The 15,066-nt window shown below is 33.5% G+C and overlaps 1 protein-coding gene across 1 annotated transcript in view; it reads right to left on the bottom strand.

The window, feature by feature from the left end:
* The window catches only part of LOC126976150 (nephrin), a 289,278-nt gene extending 274,429 nt beyond the window's left edge, over positions 1–14,849 (bottom strand). Inside the window, exon 1 of the mRNA XM_050824354.1 lies at positions 14,664–14,849. The gene's annotated coding sequence lies outside the window, so the exon portion shown is untranslated. The remainder of the gene's footprint in view (positions 1–14,663) is intronic.
* Positions 14,850–15,066: the final 217 nt, after the last annotated feature.

Below are 15,066 nucleotides of genomic sequence, written 5' to 3'. Positions count from 1 at the left end.
ATTTAATTTAGCAGCATTTTCCTATTTATTCACCTTTTAAACCTTCTCTGGACTTCCACAAATAATTCAAGACCAAAATTAGCCAAATCGGTTCAGCCGTTCTCGAGATTTAGCGAGACTAACGAACAGCAATTCATTTTTACATATATAGATGAGCTTTTTATATACATATTACATAACTATAAAAACAAAATCAAAGATTATGCTAGGCATACACTCAGAGTCTTTACCCGAACAAGCGTTACATAGCCAAGCGTGACATCTCAGCCTCATTCAATTTCCAATAACAAAGATCTCAGCGCGCCTTAAAAAGTCTTTACTACATTGTATTTTTATAAGCTCTCCATAATCGCCCCCCGAAACATAAAACTGTAACTCAAAGTCCTCAAGCATTGAACATGCGTCTTCCAGATGCCAGAGGTTCACACGATACATATGCGAAACCGTATTGAACGAAATGTTTATTTGTTCCTTTTATTTCTTCATGACGTACATAATATTGTGTTTTATTATTGCAACAATTCAGATTTTCCCATCTTCTATAGTATTAGAATGATAATTTGTAACGTATATGTACTTAATGGTATCATTTCAACAATAATTTTCAATCGATAGTTCTATGAAAAGTTACAAATTATATCTAATCTAATCTATGCATGTCCTATATCATGTAGCTATCTTTAGTTTAACTTACTAGAGGTAGACAAATCTATCCTTTTACGCTTACTTACATTTCAATAATCTCTCGACATAAAGCATTGGATTATAATTTTATTGTACATAACTATGGATAGATAAGATTAGTCATTTGACGGTGATAGCAGTGTATCCGTAACTAAAGATACGTTATTGAAAACGGCCGTAAATAGTAAAACTTGTCCGTAAATCACTTCTTCTAGGAGTTGACGTGTTAATCGCTTTTATTTATTGTTAAATGATTGATAGAAGTAAGGCAGTGCTACCAAAAAAAAATGGCGGGAAATTAGACAGAATGATAACTTTTGACTTGAAGTATAGTATACTAGGGCATGTAGGATGTACAGGGTTTCTGGTGTGGCACTGGTGCACAAAATTTATGATTGATAGAAATAAATCCATCCTATATAACTATTTTCGAAACACACACGCTATGAATTGCTCTTGTAAAATCATTTGAATACACTATTTTTTGTAAAATATAAACAAAAACTTCCACAGATAAAATATAAACATCATTTTGACGTTTCAATACCCTACACTGTCTTTAAACCATAGAGGTGGGACATTAAGAATGAATTATATAGAATAATAGCTGACCCAGCAAACGTTGTATTGCCGATATTAAAATCGCGATACAAAATTAACTGTTGATATTAGATGGGTGAAAATTTGAAGCTGACTCATAATCAAACAAATTTAATAAAATGTCAAAAAAATAAAAATAAAAAATTTCGTGTGGACCACCCTTAACATTAAGGAGGATGAAAAAGAGATGTTGATGATGAGACCTACTCAATATGCACTCAAAATTTCATGAGAATCGGTCAAACCGTTTCGGAGGAGTTCAAAGTTTAACACCATGACACGAGAATTTTATATATCAGAAGAACTGAATTGTTAAAAAAATAATAATATCATCAAAGTAGTATATTTCTATAAGGTAAAATTGTAGTAAAATAAAGAAGATGAATTTAAATTAAACTTATACTTACAATTAATTTGTAATTATTATCATTTCGTATCCTAATATGTTTATGAAAATGGTGAGATGTTTACTCCTGACGGAGAAACCCGTAACGCTGCTTTTTATCTGGCTTTTCATGTGTTTGTGATTTGGACACTGTTATTATTTGGTCTAATGATTTTAGCAACACTATACTGTCAAAACTGCATACAAAAATACGCAGCACCACAAAAGCAATAGATGGTCTAGCACAAGCACGTGCATTAAAATGGAAGTCGGCAGGACACATAGCACGCCTGCAAGATCAAAGGTGGACAAAAAGAGTGACAGAATGGAGGGGGCCAGTGGGCAAAAGAAAGAAAGGGAGACCTTGCAACAGATGGGAGGAAGAAATTAAACACACAGCGGGTCCAAACTGGATACAAACAGCGCAATCCAGAGAAAACTGGCTTAATTTGGAGGAGGCCTTTACCTGCAGAGGGTTTCTTGCAGAAAAAAATGCATAAAAATTAATTCCTTTTTATAAAACTACCTTAATAATTAAATTAACTAACTACTTAATCTTTTTCTTATTGATACTAACAAAACTAATCGACTTTGTAAATAGCATTTCTGTAAGAAATAAAAGGCTTTTTTATTTTATTTTATTTATTTATACTGCCCAAATGTTTTGAGATGTGCACGAGACTCAATGTCAACTCGATGTCTCGTCCCAGAGTTTGGCGAGTCAACATCTCCTGAGGATGCCTCATGTAGAGGCGAAACACGTGTCAAATTGTTCAAAGACAAATATTAGCGAAATTTACACTAAAGAAAACTCAAAAAATTTGGATAATTGTGGATTTCCGCAATGTAACGGTTACTTCAATAAAGACTATAAAGCTTCCGATAATATGCATACGATCGTGATTTTAGAACATGTCCGATGTAAGATAAACGATAACAGTAGTTATAATATTGGTAGATTTATGAAAGCACTTTTTAAATTTTATTTTACATTTATTTTTATCAATGAGGGCTAAATATCAACATAATGTAAACAACTGCTATAAAATTAACGTAAATTAAACCGATTTAACAGGTGACCCAAGATCTGGTACGTACTTCTGTCAAAGGATAAGTTTGGCTATACAAAGAGGTAACGTTACCAGCTTCATGGGCACCTTAACTGCCGATAGCGTTCTAAATGATACTATTTGTAATTAATTAATTTTGGTAGATTATTTAAGTTTTCTTTAATTATTTTTTATATGAATAGCGTTATTAATTACTAAGTCATATGTAAATAATTTGAAATCTATACTAATATTATAAAGCTGCAGTGTTTGTTTGTTTGTTTGAACGCGCTAATCTCCAGTACTACTGGTCCGATTTGAATGATTCTTTCAGTGTTGGGTAGTCCATTTATCGAGGAAGGCTATAGGCTATGTTTGCGTGCGCTGCAAAAACGATTGACAATAGAACAAAATGATGTATAGGCTATAATATAGGCAATATTTTATTACTTATAATCTGTGAACTATCGCGTGAATTATACTTTATATGGCAAAACAACATTTGCCGGGTCAGCTAGTATAATAAATAAATATAGTTCTTTGATTTACAAAAAAAAACGTAAATTATAACATTATATTAAGTAATAATTTTAGACATGTTCCGCCTCCGAACTTACCCAACGAGCTCGTCATTAGTAAACAATTAAATAACGGATACTACATTATAAACAGGCAAAAAGAATCCTTTTTTTTTATAATTCCTAATGTCACACAATTAGTAGTTATTAATGTTTAGATTACCACATGCGAATACGACAGAAATAAATGCCCCCGCGATGATATTGTTTCAACTTACCACATGGCGAGACTAATAATACCGTCAAAGTTCTATGCTTAAAAAAGGTATTACTGAAATGATAAACGGAGCAGACGTTGGATTGCCATTTTTTTAAGATATAAATAAGGGACGAGACGAGCAGGACGTTCAGCTGATGATAATTATCTACCCATTACAATGCAGTGCCGCTCAGAATGACTGAAAAACCGAAATCTTCTTAGCGGCACTACAATTGCGCTCGTCACCTTGAGACAAGATGTTAAGTCTCATTTGCCCAGTAATTTCACTACCTACGGCACCCTTTCGACCGAAACACAGTAATGCTTACATATAACTGCTTCACGGTAGAAATAGGCTCCGTTGTGGTACCCATAATCTAGCCGGCAATCTGTGCAAAGGAGCCTCCCACTTTTACTTAGACTTTGATAATGCAGAGTTTACTTACGGCCCGTAAGTGATCGGACAGCCTGTGATTATTTTATAGCAATAGCAATGACAGTAAAATATTGTATATCTCATATAAATATTATAAAGCTGCAGTGTTTGTTTGTTTGTTTGTTTGTTTGTTTGTTTGAACGCGCTAATCTCTGGTACTACTGGTCCGATTTGAATGATTCTTTCAGTGATGGGTAGTCCATTTATCGAGGCTATGTTTTTTTTTCAAAATTAGGGATCCGTAATAAAATTGCTATTTTGTAACACAAGGTGTAAAATCGAAAACCTATTTTTGCGTGCGCTGCAAAAACTATTGACAATAGAACAAAATGATGTACAGGCTATAATATAGGCAATATTTTATTACTTAGAAAACTATCGCGTGAATTATACATTATATGGCAAAACAACGTTTGCCGGATCAGCTAGTCTCATATAAAAGAGTACAAAAAAAGAATGCAGCGAGAGTTTCTTGCAACTCTTCTTCTCTCTTAGAGCGCCATTTGTTTCCGATGCGGTAGTAGTATCTAGTACATAGGTTCTCAACGTGGGCGATAACGCCCCCTTGTGGGCGTTTGAGACTTTCTGGGGGGCAGTAGAAGACCCAGGGACATTGAGATGGCGCAGATGGGGCGTGGGTAGATTAAAAATATAGTCTAAAAATGCAAAAAAATACACGAAAATACTCTAGAAAAAAATATATTCTCAAAGTGGGCGGTGAGCAAAATAAGGTTGAGAAACTATGATCTGGTATATCCGAAATGACATCAAAAATAATATGTAAAAGAAATTTTGAGAAAATAAATGCCTTTTTATTTAATTTTTGGGTTTTTCAGGAATCTGAACGTCCTGCAAGATATAAAAATGATAACATTTGTGATAGGTATACTTTTTTAAGTGAAAATTTATTTAGTCGCGCCTTATTTTGAGGGTACTAAATGAGTACGCTATCACGCTCGGTTTTGTAACGATACGACCAAGAGACACAGGCTCGTTGAGAATAGCTATATTTCATAGCATTATTGTATCTTCGTATGGTTTCGAGCACTCCTTTTTTTGTGTGGCAGCTTTGTCATTATTCTCATTTTTTTTTACGTATTTGACTGAAAATACTTGTAAGAGGCTAAACATATATGATTTTGAAGGTTTTCTTAAAGTTTAGCATATATAAGAACGAATATAAAATGTCCGAATACCCGAACCATACAAAGTACTATTAATATTCAAATTCAAATATTTTGATTCATAATAGGATTTAAAATCACTTATTGAACGTCAAAAACTACCACCCATTCAAAAGAGACTGCCTCAGACCTGAGAAGAATGGGCGCAAGAAACTCAGCGGGCTCTAAATATAAAATATGGATTACAATATAATATCGTACAATAAACATTTAAAATCAAAGAGCCTGAGTGTGTTCGCTTTATTCCCAGTCCGTGGTGTCATTAAGAAAATCTTTTATGCTATAATAACCTTTCCCACACAAACGTTTTTTAACAATTCTTTTAAATTTCGTAACACATTTGTTTAGTACATTTTCTGGGATCATATCGCCCAACAAAAGACTTACTAACTCGACCCAACCGAGTAGTAGGCATAACAAGTTTAGGTTTGTTCCTCGTGTTAACATTATGAATGTCACAGTTTCTAGAAAATTCTTCAATGTGCTTATGAACATACAGAACATTATCAAAAATGTATTGAGAAGCAACAGTCAAAATGTTTATTTCTTAGCGTGGGAAGACCAAAATTTCTTAAACATATTGTATAATACAGTAATAATGAGATACTTTCTCTAAATATTAATTAATTCACATTATTTTAGCACGGAGCGAGCGTGAGAACCTGCGAATATATAAAAAGGCTGCCCCGACCGGTTTAGAAGCCTTAACAGGATGCCCATCCGGCGCGGAATGGACTTCTACAGGTTTGTGGCTAAATCAATCGATGCCACATGTTTTTACTGTGCTTTGATTACACATATATCTTACTAGCTTTTGCCCGTGTGTTTGTCTGCTTGGACATCAGTATTGAGACTAAATGGAAGTAACTTACCGTAACGTACTTTTTTTATGACAATAATGGCCGAGACGAGCAGGAGGTTCTGATGGTAATTGATACACCCTACCCATTACAGATATTCTTAATAAATCCAAAAAGCGGCACTACAATCGCGCTCGTCATCTTAAGACATAACATGTTAAGTTTTCTTTTCCCAGTAATTTCACTAGCTACGCCCTTCAGATCGAAATACAGTAAGGCTTACATATTACTGCTTCACGGCAGAAAAGGCGCTGTTGTAGTACCCATAATCTATCCGGCATCCTGTGCTAAGGAGCCTCCCACTGATAAAATGGTAAATCATCAATATTCAAAAACTAATAGATACTATTATAAAATGAATAATTTTGTTTCTATTTTCAAATTACTATCAAATGTGGAAGGCTTCTTTGCACAGGATGCCGGCTAGATTATGGGTGTTCAACGGCGCCTATTTCTATCGTGAAGCAGTAATGTGTAAGCATTACTTTGTTTCGGACTGAAGGGCGCTGTAGCTAGTGAAATTACTGGGTAAATCAGAGGTAAGTAACATCTTATGTCTCAAGGAGACGAGCGCAGTTAAAGCCGCTCAGAATTTTTGGGTTTTTCAATAATTCTGAGCGGCACTGCATTGTAATTTGCAGGGAGTATCAATTATCATTAGCTGAACATCCTGCTCGTCTCATCACTTATTTATATTTAAAAAATGTTGGTATATGGTCGAAAATTACCAAATCCATATATATATATGCCCTTTTTGCAAGACGATCGCTGCAATTCTCTTTTCTTTACACTACATTCAAATAATGTGACTCGAAAAACGTACGTAAAATGGCGGGAAATGATCGAAGTTTTTAACAATAACTAAGAAACGCGTTCCAAATTCGAATGCAAAAAGAATTGAAGTTTTTATTCTATAGCAATATAATTTATTACAACACGTGTTTCATGGTTACTAGTAATGCCGTCTATTGGCGGCTATCTAAAGCATATTGTTAAAATAAAATAGACAATAGTACATGGTGATAAAAACCACATGGCTCGCACATGAGGGGCGTTGTCCAAATTATCTACTCGTATTTGATGTCGCCCTAGTAACAGATTACATACCTATTAACAATAACTATAGCAGCTACTATGACAATATTAATGAACCTGCTAACTTATTATTCTTAAGTTAGATAATTTAAACATCTAAAGAGATCTGCTTGCTCCTAGACATGCGTCAACCGATGAAAACAGGCCAGGTTTATTACAAACTACCTCTCAAACTTGCGTTTTGTTTTTCACTTTGTGTTAGTTGCTTAAAATAGAGGGTAACTGTCAACCTAAACTTTTTTCGACGTTTTCACAGCTGTCACAGTCTATCTAGGCGTATATAAATGTTCTAAGATTATTTTGGAATAGTTTATAAATTTTAGTATATAAATAGATTGATTTGTGACTACTTACTAACTAAATATTATCATTAATTTTAACCTATGTGTTTTTTAGACGCTAAATTGACCTGGTTTTGCGTATATTACTGGTATTGTTATATAATAAATAAATAAAAAAAAAAATAAGTTATGTTCAATATTGTCAATTTGAAGAGATTTTCAAAGCAATGTTCATCGGCTGGTATCAAGTATTTTTTCTTTATGATAATAAGGGTCGAGACGAGCAGGACGTTCAGCTGATGGTAATTGATACGCCATGCCCATTACAACGCAGTGCCGCTCAGGATTCTCAAAAAACCCAAAAATTCTGAGGGACACTACAACTGCGCTCGTCCCCTTGAGACATAAGATGTTAAGCCTCATTTGCCCAGTAATTTCACTAGCTACGGCGCCCTTCAGACCGAAACACAGTAATGCTTACACATTACTGCCTCCGCCGGCCTCCTGTGCAAAGGAGCCTGGTATAAGTAAGTATGTCCTAAGGTTATTTATATGGAGCTTCTTCGGCAGTTTACGTTGCAAACTTATCGTTGAATCAGTAGTTAATTACCATTAAATTGGTGGTTGAAAAACGACAGTCACGCCACACGCCACAAATTAGGATATCATCCCCACCATCTAGTCGTGTGGCGTTCCTCCACAGTGCGGTTTTCAAAGACTTTCTTCTACGTACAACCAACTGAGGAATGGGCTTGTGTGGGCGATAATCAAATCAAAATCAGTTTATTCACGTAGGTCACGGAAATGACACTTATGAATGTCAAAAAAAAAAATTTTTCTTATTGAATCTACCGCTACTTCATGAAGGGTTGAGCTAATGAGAAGAAGTAGAAAGAAATTTACAGATCATTTCAATTACAATATAATATGTCAAATGTAAAATGATGCAACAAACACTCTCAAACGTCAAATATTCAATGTCTTAAATATGTACCTTGAAAAAAAGCGCGTACACATTTCTAAAAGGCCGGCAACGCTCCTGTGATTCCTCGCGATGATCACTTAACATCAGGTGACCCATACGCTTGTTTGTCCTCTTCTTACATAAAAAAACGAAGCAACCATCGCCTCCCTAGACCATATTTTAGGGGAATGGAACGACCCGCCCCACGACGCTACCACAAGGAATGCCATTTAAGTGAGCATGACGAAGCCTGCCACGAGAACTCGACCAAACAATAATCAAGAATGTATTCAATTTAATAGCAGTGATACGCTCTCGGTTCGCTACGATTATTATAATATCATAAGTTATTGCCAGTTTATGTGTCATAAAAAGTTTTCACAACACACGCCTAATAATGCCATTTTTCGTAGCGCATTATTTTTGTGTTCAAAAGTCGGAATCAACACAATAAAACGGAACGCCGGAGGTCGTGGGTTCGAATCCCGCATCGTTCATAAAATTTTGTTTTTCAAATTTTTTTTGTGTATTAATCCTAGAATTGAGGGTTATCACTTTAAAAATATAACATATTGTTTAGTCTTAATAAAAGCCAGAATCCAGCCATTTTGGAGATTATAACTGAAATAATTTGGAAGAAATTTTAAAAGATTATTCTATTTTTAAAAATTAATAATGTTGTAAAACGTTGTTAATATGATTATACAAAATATAAATGCTACCATTTTTTTCTGTTTAAAAGTTTTTTTTTTATTTGGAACACAAAAATACTATCTCGACACTGTAGTCTCTTTTTAATTCATGCAAAATTTGAATTAAATCTATTCATTAGTCATTGAGATTTAAGTACCTTTATGATATACTAGCTGACCCGTTGACCCCAAACGTTGTTTTGCCATATAAAGTATAATTCACACGATAGTTTTCTAAGTTATAAAATATTGCCTATTTTATAGCCTGTACATCATTTTGTTCTATTGTCAATAGTTTTTGCAGCGCACGCAAAAATACATTTTCGATTTTACACCTTGTGTTACAAAATAGCAATTTTATTACGGATCCCTAATTTTGAAAAAAAAAATTATAGCCTTCCTCGATAAATGGACTACCCAACACTGAAAGAATCATTCAAATCGGACCAGTAGTACCAGAGATTAGCGCGTTCAAACAAACAAACAAACAAACAAACAAACAAACAAACAAACAAACAAACAAACAAACAAACACTGCAGCTTTATAATATTAGTATAGATTGACAGACAAAAATTCTATACACCATTTTTTGGCTTCAAATTCCAATATTTTTATTCAAAATAGGATAAAATCACTTATTGAAAGTCAAAAACTGCCACCCATTCCAAAAGGTATGCCACTAAACTCAGCGGGCTTCTTTTTTTTATATAAAAATATGGTTACAATGTAAAATCGTACAATAAATATTATTATTTCATAACCTGTGGGCGGTCGCTCAATTCCCAATCAGTGGTATCATTAAGAAAGACATTTATGTTATTACTTTTGCCACGCAAACACATTTTTTTAACAATTCTTTTGAATTTCGTAATACATTTGTTTTGAACATTTTCTGCGATCTTGTTGTAAAAAAAAATATTGAAGTAGGCGCTACTTTGCGGAAATACATAATAATTATACAAATGATTTAAGTTTTCTTTAGTGTTAATTCCGCCAATATTTGTTTTTAAACAATTCGACACGTGTTTCGCCTCTACACGAGGCATCCCCAGGACGCGTCGTCTCGCCAAAATCTGGCACGAGACTGACTGACTCAGGTTTATTATTAACAAATATTGGCGGAACTAACACTAAAGAAAATTTAAATCATTTGTATAATCTTGTTGTAAAAGCATATATACAACAGACTTAGTCAAGTAGTAGATTAGTTTTGTTTGTAGAACCCGAATTCTTTAAAAATATATTCAATGTACCTCTTGGCTTTGTTACGATTTTATTGTATTTATAAGAGTAGTATCACTGTGGAACACAAATTAGGGTTTATTGCAAGTCAGTGAAACTGAACACTCGTATAATTCATTAATATATATAAGTAAATTACGTGACACGTTGTTTGTCCGCGATGGACTCCTAAACTAATGAATGGATTTTAATGGGGATTACTTCATCGAGTGCAGTTTAGTCCAACTTGAGAGATAGGATAGTTTTCATTTTGATTTGAGACCCATAATTATTTTTAATTCCAATATTTGTTTTGTATGGACATATTTTCTGTGAGAGAATTTATTGATGTATGGTTTGACAGTTCTGCTGTGAAAGAATTTCATTACAACAACAGGAAGCATATTTTACGAAATAATTCTTGATGTTATGAAATATTTTTGACAAATTCATAAAAAATCAGTGTTATTTATTACGTACAGAACAACGTCTGTTGGGTCAGCTAGTTCATAATATAATCATAAAGTATACTAGCTGTCATTATGACTTACAATAATTAAATATTTTCTTAATTTATTACTAGTTAACTTTTTTATATTTTCAAATTTGGGGTAAGTATATAATTATTGATATGCAAATAAGCATAATTTTTTTGCAAACCGTACTTTTCAAATGACATTTGACAATCGAAGGTTATTGACGTTAATATTCATGACGTAAATATTTAATGAAGTCGAGATTAATGAATTTCATTGCCGTAGGTGTAAATTGTCAATGCAAAGCGTTACGTAGGTATCGTTACGCCCTCTCTTGATAATGTTTTTTTTTTGTTATTTTGGTTTCCGGTCTTTTAAATGTGTCGTTCATATTTTTTTTATGAAAATAAGGGACAAGACTAGCAGGACGTTCAGCTGATGGTAATTGATACGCCCTGCTCATTAAAATGCAGTTTCGCTCAGGATTCTTGAAAAACCCCAAAAATTCTGAATGGAACTACAACTGTGCTCGTCACCTTATGACATAAGATGTTAAGTCTCATTTGGCCCGTAATTTCACTAGCTACGGCGCCCTTCGCACCGAAACACAGTAATGCTTACACATTACTGCTTCACGGGAGAAATAGGCGCCGTTGTACCCATAATCTAGTCGGCATCCTGTGCAAAGGAGCCTCCCACTGGTGGATCTCCCACATAATATGAATAGGATAACAGAAAACTCATTGGTAAGTGAAGTTCGAGGTAGAAAACGAGAGTACCGTGATGGGAGGCACAGGTTTTAACTGCTGCTCGTGGCGGCGTCGTGGGGCGAGTCGTAACTTTCTCTAAGATATATGCGAGGGAAGCGATGGCTGGTCCATGCGACATGCACGTGAACGGGGGCTGCCTGTGGTGCCTGAACGGTCCTGTCTTTTATTTTTAAATTTAAGGTATTTTTATTAGTTTAAATATAATATAATTGCTCTCAATATCATCTACAAAATAAATCATTACTTTATCGCTTTTTGTAACATACGTGACTAAGTAATTCAAAATGTTTAAGAATTTTGTTGCATCATTTTACTTAATATATTGTCAATAAAATGATTTGTAAAACGATGAAGCTGTACGTAAATGTTGATTTAAAAGAAAATAATTGCAATGAGTTTCTTGTTATTTCTTCTCATTTAAGCTGAGTTTTTCCGAAGTGGTGGTAAAATCTTAAGTGTCGTTTCGATTATTGGGTCATACAGTAAGGAAAAAAAATAATTTATAATCCATTATTATGAATAGGTAAATATATTTTTTTCTTTTCATCTATTACGAAACGTTTTTAATTATGAGTACGAATTTAATATTAATAATAATAATAATATTGACACACTTTTTACACAAATTATCTTGCCCCAAGTTAAGCATATATAGCCTGTGTTATGGGTTACAAGACAATGATATATTGAATACAATATACTTACTTAAACATACATAATTCATATAAACATACATAAACACACATAAACATCCATGACTCGGAAACAAACATCCATATTCATCATATAAATGCTTGCACCTACCGGGATTCGAACCCGAGACCTCTAGCTTAGTAGGTAGGATCGCTAACCACTCGGCTATACAGTTCGTCAATATTATTTCAATTAAGAAAGCCGCAGTAAATAACTAGTAAGTACATATATGAATTTTAGCAAAACTATGACTACATAATACCTACACAGAATAACGCTAAGGGCCGTAAGTAAATCTAATTCTATTCGGCACCTCTTCGTTCTTAGATCCCGAGAGCCCTTACAAATTAAATTTAACAACTTACAGGATAGATGCCTAGACTATATATTAGTTTGAAGCTACTTTAACCTAGATATATTATTGAGAATCTATACTAATATTATAAAGCTGCAGTGTTTGTTTGAACGCGCTTATCTCTGGTATTACTGGTCCGATTTAAATGATTATTTCAGTGTTGGGTAGTCCATTTATCGAGGAAGGCTATGTTTTTTTTTTCAAAATTAGGGATCCGTAATAAAATTGCTATTTTGTAACACAAGGTGTAAAATCGAAAACCTATTTTTGCGTGCGCTGCAAAAGCTATTGACAATAGAACAAAATGATGTACAGGCTATAATATAGGCAATATTTTATTACTTATAAAACTATCGCGTGAATTATACTTTATATGGCAAAACAACGTTTGCCGGGTCAGCTGGTAAAATATAAAGTTAGTAAGTCTTTTGTGGTTCGATGTATAGGTATGCTTTTACAACAACATCGCAAAAAGTGTTCAAAACAAATGTAAGTACTTATTACGAAATTCAAAAGAATTGTATAAGAACGTTTGTATTTTAAATATTACTATAATATAAATGACTTTCTTAATGATACCGCAGATTGGGAATTGAGTGACCGCCTTCAGGCTATTAAAGAATAAATTTTATTGTACGATTTTACATTATAACCATATTATTTTTTATAAAAAAACTAGCTGACCCAGCAAACGTTGTATTGCCGATATTAAAATCGCGATACAAAAGTAACTGTTGAACGTAGATATGTGAAAATTTGAAGTTGTATGTATTTTTTAATGCCGACTCATAATCAAACAAATTTAAAAAAAAATACAAAAAAAATCGTGTTGGTCCACCCTTAACATTTAGGGGGATTAAAAATAGATGTTGTCCGATTCTCAGACCTAACCAATATGCACACAAAATTTCATGAGAATCGGTCAAGCCGTTTCGGAGGACTTCAAAGTATAACACCATGACACGAGAATTATATACCTATATTAGAAGAAGCCCGCTGAGTTTCTTGCGCACTTCTTCTTATCACGTCTGAGGCATACTTTTTCGAATGGGTGGTAGTTTGTAACTTTCAATAAGTGTAATTATAGTATTGGAGATGTGAACGCCGTCAGGCTATCTATATTATAAATTTGATAGTAGGTAAGTATCGAAATTTCATTTAAGAAAAGAATGAGCTGATTTATTTCTCCCATTCTTCTCAGATCTACTTTTGATACCAATAAGTGGTAGTTTTGGACCTTCAATAAGTGATTATATATTCTGTTTTGAATAAAAATATTTGAATTTGAATTGAGCTTTCAATTTTATGAACAAAATTGGTAACATCATAAAATCTGTAATTAATTCGATTTTGAGTAAAAATATTTTTGATTTCAGTTTGTTTATACAATACAACACTTAAATTCTGAAAATTGAGTCAACTTATTTATGTCGTTCTCAGTTAAATGTAGGTAGGTTTAAATTTTATGAATACCTTCAAATTACATAGTTGGACGAACTGTAGGTAGGTACCTAATACTTGATATATTGGATCTAAGATCTCATGTAAGTAATAATTTAATTTATAAATGTATGTAAGAATCAAGTTTTAATAATGTTTAATTATAAGAGCTACGACAAAACTAACATAAGCCTTCATTGATCTTTTTTGAGGAAGTTTTCTTTTATATTTCGTATATATTTTTATAAGAAAAACGTCGAAACTAAAAAGAAAAATTGCGAACTCTTATTTGAAGTTACATATGAAATTAGTAATTTAAGTTAAGTTCACTATTATATACTTATTTATCTACATCGAAAACTCCTTAACATAAACTTACACACTTACAAAAATCACTCATAGAATATAAAAAAAACATCTGTTATTTTTATTTATAACTGTAAGACTATTACTTACATCCAAATGTGAAAAAAATATTATTTATTTCAATTCTTGAAAAGAAAGGAACAAAATTCGTAAATACCTTCCTGATAAACTTCGAGATAGTTAAAAAGAAAAATATTGGTGTAACCTCATTAAGTCATTAGTGATGAAATTTTATCATTGTCGAACATGGAAGTGCGAGATTTTGAATCGACAGTATTGAATATTTAATCACAATTTGTATATTTAATTGTACAAATTCAACACGAAAACTCACCGATGTGTAATTCCAATAAGAAACCACTACACACCGTGGGTTCTCATTCAGGTCAATCCATCAATCACTTAAACCAGATCACACAAAACCGGTTATTCATTCATAAAAATTTTAAACACAACACTACACAGCACGACACAGCCACAGGTGTTAGCGATGAGCCGGCCACGTTACCTATCGCGGCGGCAGTCGGACGCGGAATGAGCAAATTAGGGGTGGGGCGAGAGGGGTGGCGTTGCCCGGGGAAGCTTGAGAGTTGGGACCTGCGTAGATCTATTGCGTACATCACTGCGTATTCGTTTATGCAAATCGTTTTAAAATACATTCGATACGCTAATTTCTTGACTGGCAGGTTGGCTTTTTAATTAGTCGGGACTATAGATAGCTTTTGGTGATGTGACTG

The sequence above is a fragment of the Leptidea sinapis genome, chromosome 39 (genome assembly GCF_905404315.1).
Source record: "Leptidea sinapis chromosome 39, ilLepSina1.1, whole genome shotgun sequence".
Lineage (NCBI taxonomy): Eukaryota > Metazoa > Arthropoda > Insecta > Lepidoptera > Pieridae > Leptidea > Leptidea sinapis.
This window is presented reverse-complemented; position numbering and strand designations above follow the sequence as displayed.